Source organism: Adiantum capillus-veneris, chromosome 3 (assembly GCF_014529385.1).
Source record: "Adiantum capillus-veneris isolate H3 chromosome 3, ASM1452938v2, whole genome shotgun sequence".
NCBI classification, from domain to species: Eukaryota; Viridiplantae; Streptophyta; class Polypodiopsida; order Polypodiales; family Pteridaceae; genus Adiantum; species Adiantum capillus-veneris.
The window spans coordinates 55,329,436-55,344,722 of NC_140933.1; the positions used below are offsets into that span (position 1 = coordinate 55,329,436).

At 41.9% G+C, this 15,287-nt stretch overlaps 1 pseudogene; it reads left to right on the top strand.

Annotated features, from left to right (window-relative positions):
- Window positions 1-5,844: 5,844 nt before the first annotated feature.
- Window positions 5,845-8,529, top strand: LOC147460943 (uncharacterized; annotated as a pseudogene).
- Window positions 8,530-15,287: the final 6,758 nt, after the last annotated feature.

Sequence of the window (15,287 nt, forward strand, 5' to 3'; positions counted from 1 at the left end):
TGTGTGAGGTCTTGGGTCTGAGACCGTGAGGGAATTGATGTTGTGTTTGATAAGTATTTTTCTTAGTGCATGAAGTTTCCATCTTCATTGCACTAGCTAGTATTGAAGGAACCAAAGAATTGTATAGTAAAATGTCTCTCTTGATGGGAGAAACCATAATACAAATCCGTTTGGAGGGGGACCGATCCGGTCCTCAACTGTTGTCAATTGCTTAATTTCTCTCTCTTTTGAACTATTGTTCATGCTATCTAACTAGGTGTTATGCTTTTTGTTGCTCTCTCCACCCAAGCAGCTTGTTATTCTCATTAGGAAGCTATTCTAATGAAATGCTCACTATGTCCATGCTATTTTCCACTACACACAAGTTACTAGACCATTAAATGTTACACTAATCATCAACAAGGAGAAAAATATCAAACAGATTGATCACCATCAAGAAAAAAAATACCAACCAAAACAAAAATTGCAAAGTCAAACCAAATTGGGCCATAAGTTGGGAAACTTGAGAGAAACTTCTCCAAATTGGGAAAGAAGTTCACTAGTGTGTTAGGACATACTATATGAACATGTATCCCAAGATTCACCCCAAAAGGATGCGAAACATGGGATCGTGATTCATGACCTTTTGCAAGCTTTTACGACCAAATGCATACCATCCGGTCCCAAATGTCAAGACTAGACTAACTTGAAAGTTTCGAGTCGTTTGAACTTTAGAAGCCTTTCCAACATTCCAAAACTCTTTAAGTCTAAGAAAATCACCAAAAAGTGGCATAAATTTCCAACCAGTGATCCAATTTCAAAAAGACAAGAACCAAAGCATGCTCTGTCAGATGGTAGCACCAGAGTTTTAGTAAGTATTCCAACATGGATGGCATTCCATGACCCCTTGAATCAAAACTGACCTATACTCACATGACCTAGTGCATGTAGTTGTCTTAGATGCATAGGTGAGATTTGGTCAAGTTTGGACTTATTTTGATCAAGTTACGCTCATTTTTCATTTCATGGTCAAGTTTGCAATTTTTTTAACTTTCTCAAAAACCTTTTGGACAACTTATGGAGCTAATTGAAGGGATTTTTTATGACAAAATGCCTTACAGATGAGCAATAAAGCAGTGGAAAGCCCCCCCCACCAGGTGATAAAAATCTCACATCTTAGAGGATTAGCAAAGATACCAACCAATATCTTTATTGGAAGGTTTTCAAGTAGCGAACTACACTAAAGTGAAGACAAACATATTCCCAAAAGAAATGTGGACTTTAGAGCAGCAAAGAGAGGTCATCGAGGGGTCTAGATGTTTACAAATGGACACCTTTTTTAGATTGCTGCCATGGGGTACAAATTTTCAGAGTGCCCAGGAGTTGATGAGCTTGATTTTGTACAATGGCAAAGCTACATTGACGGACAAGGATGGGAAAATTGTGAAGGTTTGGATCACCACTGACCTAATCAACCAAGCACTCCATCTACCCCCTAGAAATCACAACTTTCTACTCAAGACAAGGAATCAACGATGACAAAGAATTCACCAAGCAGTAAGGTCATAAGTTTACTTATAAGGAATCGGTGTATTTAGAAACATAGCTCCCACTTTGATTGATATCTCAACATATCAAGGTACATAAGCCGCCAATGTACACATAGATAAATTTTCACATAGCATTAGTCATAGCCATGGGACTTTATGAGAAAAGATTAGTTTGTTGTTGCAACTTGGGGAATTACATCCTTGAAAATTTGGTCAAGGCCAACCTCCAAAGAAGTGAGAGGAAAAAATCATACATAAATGTAGGCAAGTGCTTACCAGGATAGCATTGAGTCCTGGGAATGATCGACCAACTACCACCGGCTAGCTCACAAATTGAGCTTTTTTCACAAATCAAAGCATACGGTCCAGGAAGTAGTAGGTCCTTCTTTGGAACCAACAACAAAGAAGACATGTGGACAAAGCTCTAGAAAGCAGGCATCAAACAATGAAAAGGGAAAGATGGATATCAAGCTCAGTGGCAAGATACAACCCAAGAACAGAGACACCTCGTTAGAATTCCAAACCATGGTGGATGAAGAACATGAGGATGAAGGGGATTCTTTTACCATAGCACTAGTGCGGATCAAGTGTAGATCAAGAGATCTATGGAAGAGGCTCAGAGAATAAGAGAAGAACAAAGGCAACAACTTGCCAAAGAAAAGAGAAAGGTAGAGGCACTAGGTGAGGATGAAGATGATGAAGAGGAGGAAGATCAGGACAAGTGGCTAGAGCAAAGAAAGTTTGAAAGATTAGAAAAGATAAAGCATACAAGAGGAGGATAGTTGTGAATAAGGTGGAGCTTACAAGACCCATACGGAAACACATCCACAAATGATGAAGCTGAAAAGCAAGAAAAAGTTAATGAGCAGCCACCTCAAGAGAAACCCATTGATGTAGACAAAGAGAAAGAGGAAACAAAAAATAAAGCCACCCAACAAGAATATAAAAAGTGGCAAGAAGACCAAGGGACAGGAGCCTGATAGGACGAAGCAATCTCTTACTATTGAGAAAAATCAAGAGAAGAAAGAGGTATCCAAGGAGAAAGAGTGGGAGGCTGAACCTCTATCCAATGTAGTACATCATAAAGAGGGCCAGTATCTCAAAGATCAAGAGCTATCATTAAATATGGAGAAAAAAATTTCCTAGACTTTGAAATTGATGGCACTTAGAGCACATCAAACTACATTTCAAGTGTCAAAGAGCCATTACCAGCCTAAAAGAGTTGTATCTGAAGGATGCTCAAGTTGCAGCCACAATACTAGAAGAATACAATGAGAAGCTCCAATAGGAATTGGAAGAGCTCCATGGCAGTCATATCCATCTCAAATAAGCTTTAAAAGAAGAAAAAAAAAGAAAAGAAGAACCTCTACATGATCCCGCAAGAGCATATAGAGGAAAAGAGCCAAATGGAGGTAGAATGGAAAACACTTGAAGAAAAGATGGAAGTAGAGCAACAAAAGAATATGAAACTCAAGGAATCATACGGTGTGGTCAAAAACACACTCACAGCTTTTTGCAATACAAGATGCACCTACCCCAGCTTCTGCAATGATTTTAAAAGAATTGAAGAATGCAAAATAAGAATTAGCTCAAGAAAAGTACATAAAAGACACATGCTCCCTAAAACCTTCTAGCTTGAGTGATGCTAGTGCATTTTTTTTTCATTCTTTGGATGGCACTTAACTTTGTTGGTGGACAAGGTTTCCTACCATATGGACCGCACATTTGCCCCATTAGGAGCATTTAATTTACACCAAACATAGAAATTTTCCCTGACCAGGTAAGATTCACTTCTTCCAACCTAGAAAATTTTTTATCACAATCATTTATGTGATTTACCACAAACCTACGACATCCCTTGAGATCCAAAGCTTCATCTTTATCACTTTATTCACATCCTTTGATAGGAAAATCATCAATGAAAGGCATCGTGATTTGACTAATAAGGTCACATAGACCTTACGCATCCCATTAATCATATGTGCAACCAAGTTTGTTGCTCCCTGCAGCAAGGTACACATTCTTACCAAACCTAAAGGTGTCCTCATTGTTGTCAAGTCTGTTTTTTCTATTGTAAGCTGAAATTGATCATACCTTGAGTAGAGACCCCCCATTGAGTAGATTGCTCTCCCTGAAAACGCCTCTAAAAAATCATCCACAATTGGACTTTTACCTACATTTCTAATTGTCACCTTGTTCATTGATTACATATCTTGGATGAGGTGTAGAGCACCATTCTTCTTTGGAACTATGAACCACCTATTTGAGTATGCAGCACAAGAAGGCTCCAAAGTTCCCATTTTGATCTTTTCATTAAAAAGCTCTAATGACTTTGGCAAATAAGCCTTTGGAACCGGAATAGGTCGCAGATTCTAAGGCACATAAGGTATTGCAAAAATTACCATAGGAGCTACAATAGTAGGATCAACACATCCTATCTCATGTGGCTCAAATGCAAAATCCTTACCACGCTAAAGGCCTTAAAAAAAATAAAATGATTTCTTTTCTTTCTTTCTTTGCTTCTCACGCATATTCCACACGCATCACACGCCCCACACACTCGGCGCTCGCGCGCATGTACACACGATTAGACACATTTAGAGCAGATACGGCCGAGAGTTAGGTTTTGCCAGATTTTGCCAGATTTGAGTCCGATTGTACGCATAAACCTCGATATATTCTAGTTTACATTCGACGAGTTGATGAGGTTTAGAGGCCTATCACACGCCGCACATATGATGGCCATGACCACTTCGTGCTCTGAGTACACATTGCTCACACTTGTAGGTGAGCACACAGGCCGGCCCTTTTACACGGACACATATGGACATTTCGTTGTCCAGTGCCGCGCCTCCTTTGGCCCCACACAGACCCTCCAGGTGGTGCGAGTCCTTCTCGACGACACGCGGGATGGCACATTTAGAGATGACTATCGCACCACGTATGTGGTCGACCATTTGATTAGGCTAGAGGAGATAGAGCTAGTACACGCAGATGATTGCCTTGAGGCCTTCAACCATCCTGTGCAGGTTACATTACAGCGGGTAGGTCCTCAAGTGATCTATATAGATAGTGCTCAGTGCATATATCGATTAGAGTGTTGCACTTCTAGTAGACGCCTATCCACAGATGTTGTGACACTAGTTGGCGAGCCTAAACACATATGCTACATGAGCACCACAGGCACTGAGATTTCCTTTTTGACTTGTGGATTGCCATACGATCCTCGACTGACCCAGCGCCCTACTTCGAGTAGGAGTGCCTCACCTTCTTTAGACACAGTGCCACCACCCACATCACTCACGAAACCACCACCAGGATTCTCCTCACCTAGACTTGATTTTCCGCCAAGCGTTTCGAGCTATCACGAGTCTAGAGTGATGTACATGGCGATTGCTAGCACTTTGTGTACCACTTAGAGTGAGCCATAGATAGAGACCCAGAGCCTTCGAGACACGTACTTTAGAGAGTCTCAACCTCGACACCTTGCACCATCTAGAGACCCATGCCAGCCTTTGATGACACAGATTAGAGAGCATATGAGAGAGTCTATGACGACCACATAACCCCAGTTGAGAGCACCAGAGGTAGGGCCCGTTAGATCACCCATTGTAGATATCAGTGCCCCTAGACCACTGACCCCCACCCTTCAGACACTGTCTGAGACCAGAGAGACTAGGGATAGCATGAGAGATATAGATGGTCAGATCTTGCATATAGTAGGACGATCTCCACGAGGGGTTGCATATTATGTTGACACTTATGATCACCCCTTTGTGAGGCTAGCCACCCCGCAACGCATGATGTCTACACCTAGGCAGATTGTGAGAGCCTAGCCTACCCACAGGCCGATAGAGCAGTTTTTATTGATGAGCTCGGAGAGCAGTATCTCTTGATTGAGACCCTGGATTTTGATGACATTGAGCGAGCACACCCAGATGACAGCCTAGAAACACAGACACATCCTAGGCTAGTGGAGCTTCAAAGAGTTGAGCAGACCGTGACCTATTTAGATGAGCTTGGTCGTAGGTACAGACGCCTGACGAGTGGTGGATCCAGAGATCCTTCAGCCCGCCTTCTTGCATATTTGATAGGAGATCCACGTGAGCGAGTTTATATGGATGTCGATCATGCAGTATATGTTTTGACTATAGGTCTATCCTACTCCCCTCGACTTAGACATGATGATTTATGTTTACCCATGACGACCATGCTAGCTCCATAGCTACCGAGAGCTCCAAGTCCTCGAGAGACACCACTAGAGAGATCACCTCCTAGGCTTCTTTTGTCACGTTGCATTCTACCACCTTGGGAGATGCCAGATGAGGATGATAGTGTGCCACGAGAGATAGCTCCAGCACCTAGCCTGCCATAGGTAGAGCCCCTGAGACTAGAGCCCAGTCAAAGTATTGTTAGGGAGCCTACACCACCTACCACGCTTATCCATGACATTTCCAGCACACAACGAGAGATCTCATAGAGTCATAGAGTGAGTGACTCCGATGGCTTTGTTATAGATGAGACCACTCCACAGATTCTAGCTGCCCTTGAGCATCCTTGTTTAGATCTGGCGACCTCACAGAGGCCCTTAGAGATAGCTGTCGAGCTAGAGCCATCTACGAGAGTAGATCCCCCTATGAGAGAAGATGCAGAGCTGACAACATCGCTATCCCACTCTTTTAGCTTGCATAGTGGTGTCATAGCCAGTGAGTCACAGAGAGAGCAGCCGCCACATATAGATGTTTCCCTAGTACCATCTACGAGTGCCGATTCACGATCAGATCACCCAATTGAGCGGAGACTAGCCACAAGCCGTACTTTTCTAGATCAGGTTCCTAGAGACCACATTACTGACACCACAAAGATAGAGGTTACACCACAGATACATGGACGTACATGGAATAGAGTGACCTCTACTGACACCCTATGTAGGGATACGATAGAGCCTGCTAGACTTGTTTGGAGACCACGTACACAGGCATCTTAGCCATGTGTAGAGCCTTCTCTAGGCAGAGCCTCTGCGACGATGAGTAGTGCCACTGAGGAGCGACACACGATAGATCAGGCACGTAGCTCTCCACGTAGAGCTTCCAGGACAACCCAACAGGTATTTGTTCCCCGTGACAAGATACATGCTAGATTTTTACCTTGTGATGACACGATCATATTTCTAAAGAGCCATATGACCGACGACGGACTTTCACATGGTTGGCTCACATCTAGACGGTCACTTGAGGCACATGATTACTTTGAGGAACAAAGATATGTTTGGGTACCTAGGCCACAAGCGGTAGCACACCCAACACATACAAGATCATACCCTAGAGCGAGACCTCCACGAGCGAGATGTCGAGAGATGAGACTACCCCTAGAGAGGTCGGTACCTTCACAGCAGATAGTATGTCCTAGAGCTAGATGCACACGTAGACATGCTAGGAGAGCTCAGACTGACATCCCTACGAGAGCACGAGCATTGCAGATTTGGCTACCGAAGAGCCTTCCACAGACTATTCGAGTAGAGGCTGATGCCCACCCTATGACCATTCCTTGTGCTGTTGAGCAGACTTTACATATGGAGCTAGGTGTTAGCCAGCCCTTGACTATTAGAGATCGAGCTAAGAGATTGCAGATCATGCTTCATGGTGAGAGCTCTCTCTTGACTCCTAGTTGCACGAGATTTGAGATTTGTACACATTGATATGTGCACTAGATTTATGTGCATATACCAGAGGCACTTTTTTCCCTTTTGTATTTTTTCCCTCCGGATATCCAGGTTTTAGACCCTATCTTATATGTTTTATTTTATTGTTCTGTTACTTTTGTTATTTTATCTTGCTGTTGACATTCCTCTTGGAGGTACAATGCTTTTGTTGATCTTTTGATGCAGCACGTAGACAGACATTAGCTTGCCCATGGAGATTGGACGACCATGTAGACATGATGTATCTCCAGACACAAGGAGCTTCCATGACATTGACCTTCCTATGCACATGTGTACTCCTTCCTATGCTATATGATTTTGTACATTTATATTTGTTGATTGTGGCTTCTTCTTGGTTTGATTAAGTGCATTCAATTATGTTTTGTTATCTTCCACCATTAAAGATGTATAAACTTGTCCTTTCTTTAGTTAATTGACTTAGAGTTTAGTTTTATTGATGAGCCTTGAGGTTAGGCGGCTGTGACTTTAGGTTAACTCATTTACTTGACTACTAGTCCTAGTTGGTAAAATTATTCGAGTGTTTGAAACCTTAGGAGTGTTTTAAGCATAGAGAGGTTTTCTCACCCAAACAACAAAGAACACTAGTGAAAATACAAAGGAAATGGAAGAAAAACAAAAGTGCCACAAGTGTAAAAGCTTAAGCTGGAAGAGAAATCTTTGCTTGATTTGGTACTTCATGCATATGCATTGCCTATGGTACTAGAGCCCTAGAGGTTCCCAGTGTGGGTGCTTTTCTTTGAGAAGCAAAAAGCCCCGGGTATACAAATAAGCACACACGTCAAATGATTTTGCAAAATGTGAAAAATTACAAATGAAAAGCAAGAAAAATGAAATGAGAAAGACTTCCATTCAGCTTCAAGTAAATAAAATTCAAGCTTTTGTTTCGAGTTGTGAGAGTTAGTTAGCTAATCTATGACAAACATAATTAGGGAATCTTGCATTGGGATAAATTTACTAACTTAGCTAGTACTAGAGTAAATGTTTTAACCCTTAGTCGTAGGTAACTAATTGATAGACTCATTCATAAGCCCAAAACTCTTGATTAATTAATTTCAGCAAGTGCAATTTATTTTTCCTTAATGGCAGTGTAACATTTCATAATTCTTTGCATTTACTCATTACTACATGTGCTTTGCCTTTTCCTTATGCCTTATCACCATATATTTGAGCTTGCTACCTCATCCACCTTTTTATTTTTGCAGGCACATTCTTTCTCAACCATCTACCACGACATGGCTTTGTCAGGGACGACAAAGCTTCGGGAGGGGAGAGTGTTGACGGGCGAGCGTCAACGACATGCATTATGCTTCCATTGGTGTGTACACATATGTGTATGCATATATTTCTTGTATTTACGGGCTCCACAGTGGGTTCCAAGTTGTACATTGATGATTAGATGAGCCTAGATACCTGCAGCATGTTATACATTTTCTGGCCGGCCGCCCATTTTTAAGAGCCCTTGTATATAAGTCAATTCACAAGATGTGAAAGGGAATTCTTAGAGAAGAGAGTGTGAGGGAGTGTGGAGAAGAAGAAGAGGAGTGGCTATGGAGCTTGGATCTTCCACATCATATGTAGTGGTCATTGGGATTATGGAAGCTAAGTTCTCTCTACTTTCTCTTGTCTTTCAAGCTTATGTGTGTTAATGGTGTATGATTAGTGTTAATCTTCTCATCTCTCTCAAGTTTTCCCTCTTGTTTGAGCATTCTTGCTTCACATGTGGGCTAGATTAGAGTGTGTGTGTATGTGGGCTGCATACATTTATCTCATTAGGCTTCTTTGTGTATGCTTAATGTGTGATTCGAGTGTGTGTGCTTGAGATTAGAGCAAAGGGATACACCATTGTCAGCATGATTAGAGAGTTAGAGTATAGATTGAGACTGTGTGTGCATGGATCTTGCTTCATCGGCTTTCCCACTTCTCCTATCTTGATTTACCCCTCTTCCAAGAGTCCTCATTCCGTCACATTAGGTGCATCCATGCCTCCATGCACTAGCCGGGTTCCGATCCACCGGATTGACATTATGTCGGTGGGTTGTGCGCTGTGCAATGACCGCCAACAGAGAGCTGGCAGGGTATGAGAGTAGATTGAGAGGAAGAAGGAGTATTCTTACAAGAAATATGTACATCTCCTCACATAATCACTCATATTAGCATAGCTTAGCTTAGTAATTAGCATGGTAGAGGAGATGAGCATTCATTGAAGCTTGGCTCTTGGTTTGATTTGCATCACAAAGCCAAGAGTTGTTGGTGTAGGCCTTCCTTCTCACAAGCTAGGTGATAAGATTTCCATTAAAGCTTAAGAAGGAGAGAGAGTCTTCTTACTCCACACATGAGCTAGTGTGAGTGTGTAGGTGATAATGCATTTGAAAAATCAGCCCCCTCTCTCTCTTGGTCGACCCCTCTTGCTATTTTCTCTTGCTAGCATCCTATTGGACCTCCCCAGGCTTAGTCAATGGTAATTAAACAACATAAGTGATAGCCTTCTGACATGTGTCCCCCTTTCCCCTTTTGTGAGAGCTTTAGGTAATTAATAAATGCAACTAAACTCTCATTGGACCCCTTTGCCTCCTGGCCAATAAGAATAAGGCAAGCCATTGGGCTACGGAATGCTCATTGGACCCCTTGGGAGATTGTCTGATAGTCTTCTAGAGAGATTATTCCCATTGGTTGTTTTATTAAGTGTTTTTAAATTAATTAAACTAGATTTACTCTAGCCTAATTCTCATTGGTCCACCTCCAAGGCCATCCAATAGGATATGAGTACACCTTGTGGGCATCTGGGCTAGGGAGCTGACATGTGTCCCTCATTCCCTTTGTGTAAAGGGAGCTTGTGTGTGTGTGTGTGTGTGTGTGTGAGTTTCTCTCTCATCCCCTACTTGCAAGGCTTGTCCCCTCCTATATAGGAATTGATAAAGACTTTTGGGGCACACACAAAGCATCCTTCCCCCAATGTTTGACCTTTGGACACAACCTTTGAATTTTGGAACCTTAGCATTTTGGAAGTCTTAATGGGCTGAACCTTAGGGTCTTTTAAGCCCATTGTTGCACATAGCTCTTTTGGAGATAGCCCCCCCTTTGGATCCCTATTTCCCTCCTTTGGATGCCTACTATGGCTGGTCTGCGAGATTAACCAATATTATAGCTTTTTCTCCCCTAGCACTTCCCCATATTAAATGATCAGTTTAACATGAGAAAATCATTTAGGAGAATTAGATATTTATTATTATGACATTACCTCTCTCTTGAAATCATAGTCGTCCTCGACTATGGGGTAGAGAAGATAAAGCATATTCATTAGTCCTTTTCGTAGCGGGTAGAGGATCCCTATGTTACCCTACGACATCGTTCCACAATGGATGACTAGTCCATTTGGTGCTTGAGAGCCTGAGGTTGCCGCAAGCATGTATGCACATTAGTCCTAAAATCTTCCATAGTAGAGTGACAAGCTGTAGTTGGTGTTCGAGAGACGTCGTCTCTGCAAACTTGATCTAAGCATGCATACTACTTTATTTTTGTGCACAATAGAGAAAAAGAGAGTCTTGACAAGGTTTAGGTTATCCTTTAATTGTATGCCTTGCATCCATCTAGCATCTTCAAAAGGATAATTCTTAAACTTAATACGACATTGTCGGATAGTCTTACCGCCTGTTAGTACCTTGTCTTCATGTCGGAGAATGGACTCGGGCTGCAACACCTCTTCTTGGTCCTCGATCTCCGGTGGGTCTTCAGTAGTTGGTTCTTGAGGTGGCTCTCCTTTGTAAGGCTTTAATAGGCTCACATGGAAAGCATTGTGTATGAGCCAGTGATTAGGCAACTTGAGTTGATAGGCCATCTCATTGATTGGCCTAAGAATCTGGAAGGGACCATAGTACCTTTTTGCTAACTTAGCATAGTACTTTTGGTGTCCCGTAGGATTCTTGCCTGTCGTGTGCCTTATCAAGCCTTGGGAAATTTGAGTAAGACCCAATCATTTTCTTTAAAGGCTTGGGCTCTTTTGTGCTTGTCAGCACATCAGCCTTTTGCCTTTGTTGTGAGATAGAGATAACATCCTTAATATTTTGAAAAGATTCTTGTAGGCCTTGGCTATACTCATCTGCAACAAAGATCTTCCTGTGTACCTTAAGTAGCAAGGGACTTTTTGATCTTCCCTCAATTACCTCAAAAGGTGCTTTTCCCATGGAAGTATGTACAGTGTTATTGTAGGCATACTCCACTAAGGGTAAGTACTTATACCATTGGGATCTTTGATCTACTTCCGTTACATAGGCTTTTAGTAGATTGAGAATTGTTAGATTAGCTATTTCACTTTGGCCATCCGTTTGCGGGTACACCGAAGATAAGTTTAGCCTTGTTCCTAAATTCTCAAAGAGACCCTTCCAGAAATTACTGGTCATTCTAGGATCTCTATCCGACACTATGGAAATTGACAAGCCATGGTACTTGAAGATTTGTGAAATGAAGACGGTTGCCATTTGATGGGATTTGATAGTCTTTTTGACAGGTATAAAATGAGCTTGTTTACTGAACGTGTCTACTATCGTCCATATTCTCGTATTCCCATGGATAGACTTAGGCAATCCAAAGATAAAATCCATGGATATGCTCTCCCATGGTGAATTAGGGATTGGCAAAGGTTGAAGAAATCCAAGATGCTTCCCTCTATCAAACTTTGTCTTTTGGCATACCACACATTTTGAAACTTACTCTCCTATGTTTTCTTTCATGGTATGCCCTTCTTGAAGCAAAACAGCTCCAAGGCAATCACCACAAGCATCACATTGGACCTCAAATGGCTTTGAGAGATCCGGTAGTGTAAGCACATGTTGAGAGATAAGCTTTTCGAAAGCATTGTTCTCCTTGGCAGACCATGTGTACCTAACGTTTTTCTTTGTTAGGTCATGTAATGGTCCTACTATTAGTGAGAAATTTTCTATGAAGCATTTATAGTATGCACACATACCTATAGAGCTTCTTAATTCATGAAGATTCCTTGGTTTAGGCCATTCTTTTATTACCTCTAACTTTGATGGATCCATTTGAATGGCATCTTGAGGGATAATGTGACCTAAATAGTGAATCTCTTGTAAGAAAAATTCACTTTTCTTTCGATTAACATAAAGTTTACTCTCTCTTAGAACTTGAAATATTACATGGAGGTGTTGCTGATGAATTAGACTAGATGATGATATCATCAAAGAACACTCTAGTAAAGGTTCGGTGAGGCCTGAATAGCTTCTCCATCAAGCGGTTGAATGTGGCTAGTGCATTGGTTAAGCCAAAAGGCATGACAATGTATTCATAAAGACCAAACGTAGTGCGAAATGCGGTATTTACAATGTCTTGATCAACTATCCTTATTTGATGATAGCCACTTTTTAGGTCAATCCTACTGAAGTAGGTAGACCTTGTAGCTTATCAAATAGGTCTTCTACCCGTGGAACGGGAAACCTATTCTTGATAGTGATCCTATTTAGTGCTCTATAGTGGATACACATACGATATGTGCCATCTTTCTTTTGCACTAGTAGCACAGGAGAACAAAATGGAGATGAGCTAGGCCCAACCATGCCCTTATCAACTAACTCATGCACTTGCCACATAATATCTCTTGTTGAGCTTGAGAAACTCTATAAGGAGGTTTGTTAGGCGGTGAACTTCCTGGAAGAAGTTCAATTGCATGGTCATCATTGCCTCGTTTAGGAGGTAGCTCACAAGGGATGTCGTCAATAAAGACATCTTGAAACCCCTTGAGAAAATTGGATAACTCTAATTCCTTTTGATTGTGTATATTTTCTTTTGCTAAAACATTAGGTTCATTTTGAGAATCTTTAACAAACATCATGTACACGGAAATAGAGCTCTTTATTGACTTGTTGAAAGCTTGTGTATGTACAATGGGTAAAGTGTTACCCATTTCCTTAGCATATATATATATATATATATCTTTTTCCCTGAACTTAAAGGAGATTCTCCTTTCAGGGAATTTAACATTGGCAGCCATGCGATCAAACCATGGTGCCCCTAGGATTACATCCTCATGCTTGAGAAGAGAGATAAAGAAGTCCTCTTTGTCCACATAGCTTTGGACATGGAGCCTCAATTTCCCGATTAAGGGAGTGATTGAAGCTTCTTGCCTCTTGAAATCACCGTCTGCGCGGGTAGGACATCTCTCATATTGTAGGCTTGTATGCCTAGCTTGGTGGCCAACTCTATAGATATAAAATTGTGAGTAGAACCAGGTTCAAAGAGAATAAAAGCATCATGTTCTCTTACCTTTCCCCAAGCATGGCATAGAGGAGATCCTTTGTGATGAGTTTCCTCCTCTTGGATTTCGACCAAGGTAGCTCTAGGAGGATCATGGAGGTTGTTCTTTTGGGGACAAGCGTTGTACGCATGCCCTTGTTCGTCGCACTTGAAACACCAGTTATCCTTGCGATAACGCTCAAGCTCTTCAGGAGAGAGTTTATTCTTGCATTTGTAAACTCCCTTCTCCTTAGCTTTGTTGGAATTGCCCTTAGGAGACTTTTGGACATTGTCCTTCCCCTTAGGCTCATTGGAACCCTTGTCTTCAGGGGGTTAGAATTCCTCTCAGCCCCTATTTGGAAATTGATTCAAGAGGCCACCATAGTATGATGTATTACCGCCAAAATGGTGGTGGACTTTGGGAGTTGACATACTCTGCCATTTCTTCGGTTAAGCCTGCACAAAATTGCTGCTTTTTCTCTCCAAAATCCAACATTTTGAAGACAGTGGCTTTGAGTTGTAGGTCCCAAAACTTGTCTACATATTTGTGGATGGATTCATAGGGAGAGAGCTTCAAGCTTCAACATTCAGTGAGTACTTTGTCTTTGGCATCGGTGGCCAAAAACTGCTTCATAATGGAAGCTCTTAAAGCTTTCCATGTTTGTGGAGCTTCACCGTTGGCCTGTAGGCTAGAATACCATTGTCTGGTGGATTTTGAAAGTGCATAGCTACATGGCGTAGCTTAGAGGACTCCGTGAAGCCCTCATCTCCGAACGCCGCATCAAATTGTTGGATAAAGGCCAAGGCTTTGTCCGTAGCACCAAAAGTGCCATCGTAGGTAAGGAAAGAGATGCTCTTCCCTCCCTGTTTGAACTTCTTGAGCTTGGATGACCTCTTCCATGTGGCATAGTATTTTCTATGGCCTCTTGTTTTTGATGGTTCAAAGGTTGCACCATCACTTTCTTCAGAATATGAAGAATTTGAGGAAGATGGAGAAGAGGGTGACCTCTTTATTATCGCCTTTTTCTTGCCTTGATCTTTGTTTTCTTCACCATCAATTTCATAATAGGAAGAGGATGAAGAAGATGGAGAAGAGGGTGTCCTCTTTCTCACCTTTTTCTTTTCTTGCTTTTTATCATCCCTCTTTGAAGTATGGTGTGGAGAAGTATGCGATGGTCTTCTCCATTTTGGAGGCGATGGAGAGCGTTTAGCCCACCGTCTTCGTGGAGCCATCTCCGTCAAGGTGGTGGGAGACTCACTTCTTTCTTGTTCCTTTGCTAGAGGCTCTTGAGTTATCCTTTGAGAAGGAGAGGCATCATCAAGGAGAAAATTTCTGAGCCCTTCATAGGGATCCTCTTCTTCTTCTTGAATCGGAGAGAGACCTCTTTTGGAAGTCTCGCAAGGAGGCTTCCTAGGTGTTCTCTCGTCATGGTGGGGAGCTTGGAGAATCCCATGAGCACGGAGCTACCATTGCACTTCACTGTGGAGGGATGGATTGCTCATGCCTTGTTGAACCCTAGAAACAAGATAGTTAACAAGCATCGGGGCATCATTAGTAGCTTGCTCATTAGAAAAATCAAAGTTATCAACATTAGTTTCACTCTCTTTACTATTGTTAGCCATTATAACAACGTTTAGGTGTAAACTGTTTAGGTGTACTTCGGTACTTCAAGCCCTAGTTGCTACTCCTCTTTACCCCTTTAGAAAAAGCACTCAAGCTACTGTACTCATGGCTCAAATACCATTAATTGAAAGGAATATAAGAGAGGGTCGTTCTAATAGCTCAATAG